Source organism: Elephantulus edwardii, unplaced genomic scaffold, assembly GCF_000299155.1.
Source record: "Elephantulus edwardii isolate Elephantulus edwardi_28Jun2011 unplaced genomic scaffold, EleEdw1.0 scaffold00064, whole genome shotgun sequence".
Classification (NCBI taxonomy): Eukaryota; Metazoa; Chordata; class Mammalia; order Macroscelidea; family Macroscelididae; genus Elephantulus; species Elephantulus edwardii.
The window spans coordinates 12,313,709-12,315,462 of NW_006399814.1; the positions used below are offsets into that span (position 1 = coordinate 12,313,709).

The 1,754-nt window shown below is 40.5% G+C and overlaps 1 protein-coding gene across 1 annotated transcript in view; it reads right to left on the reverse strand.

The window, feature by feature from the left end:
* Positions 1-1,754, reverse strand: part of UBE2B (ubiquitin-conjugating enzyme E2B) — an 18,465-nt gene that overhangs the window by 3,266 nt on the left and 13,445 nt on the right. The window lies entirely within an intron of this gene.

The following is a 1,754-nucleotide window of genomic DNA, read 5'->3' on the forward strand; positions in this document are numbered from 1 at the left end:
AAAACAAAACCTGTGTTCCCCAACCCTGCAGGGCCTGAACCTCCCAGGACAAGCTCCATACTCAGACTTTCGCCAACCTGCCCTAGAATCCTGTGTCCTTGGGGCAGGCAGCCAGCAGCCACAATACTATGCCTTTTTGGCTCTCCCACTGCCATATTACTCAGCCACCATCTTCCTCAGCTGCCATCTTACACAGGTGCTGTAAACCCTGGTTCAGGACTCCACTCCAAGTCAGAGGCTTTAAATATTAGGTTATACCTAAAGCATCTCATCTTTTTGTGTTACTTGAAAACCATGCTTAAAATTAAGCTCTCTCTTTATAACTTTTTATCAGGAGAGGGAGTGAAAATTTTTTAACACACTTCACAGAGTAATTCTGTTTAAATGTTTATATTTCTTAAAAGTGTTAAGTATAGCCCCTGAAATACTGTTTTATTATATAGAACTTCCACTCCTAGAAATTATTCTAAGGAAATAATTATGGAGAGTTAAACATAACAAATTACCTTGTGTTTCAAGGAGGCAATTGGCTAAATAAATAATGGTCTACATGTATAATTAATACCAACATGGCCACCAGACATAATGTACATCTGATGGCCTAGTGGTAAGAAACTGCGCTGCAATCCCGAAGCACGTGGTTCAAATCCACCAACTGCTCTGCAGTTAAAGGATGGACAGTCTCATGCCCTGTGATAAACTGCCTCTGAAAACCCACCAGAGGGTCAGCTATGGCTCAGTTCTGACTTGATGGTACTCAACACCACCACAACCCTATATTTATTGACTTGGGAACACACCCAACAATGTATGACCTTAAAAATTAAGTTTTCACTTTTTGGTAAAATTTCATATGCAGAGATTTTCATTTAAACCATCTGCAGTAACAAAAATATTTGTTAAGACTAGATGTCAAAAGATGTTTTGAAAGAACTGGCTTAAAATAAGGCACCAGGAATTGATGGTATACCAAATGACATATTTCAACTAATAGATGCTGCCCTAGATGTGCTCACCAAGTTGTGCCAAGAAATCTGGAGGACAACCACTTGGCCAACTGATTGGAAGAGATCTATATTTGTTCTCATTCCAAAGAAAGGTGATCCCAAAGAGTGTGGAAATTATGAACAATGTCATTAATACCACATACAAGCAAGATTCTGCTGAAAATTATCCAAAAACGACTGGAACAGCACATCAACAGAGAACTACCAGAAGTCAAGCTGGGTTTAGACAGGGTTGTGGTACTAGGGATATTATAGCTAATGTTAGATGGATCTTAGCTGAAAGCAGGGAGTACCAGAAGAATGTCTATATTTCATTGATTATGCAAAGGTGTTTGACTGTGTGGATCAGAACAAACTGTGGCTGACTCAGAGAAGAATGGGAATCCTAGAACACTTGATTGAGCTAATGTGAAACCTATATATACTTGGACCAGGAGGCAGTCGTCAGAACATAGCAAGGAAACACTTCATGGTTCAAAATTGGGAAGGGTGTACACCAGGGATCAATCTTTATGCAGAACATATTATTAGGAAGCTGGGCTGTGAGAGGAGAAATGTGGCATCAGGATTGGAGGAAGACTCATCAACAATCTGCGTTATGTAGATGACACAACCCTGCTTGCTGAAACTGAGGAGGCCCTGAAACACTTGCTGTGGAAGGTCAGGGAATGCAGTATGGATTGAGGCTCAATATCAAGACAACAAAGATTCTCACCACTGGGCCGATTGGTAGCATCATGATAAATG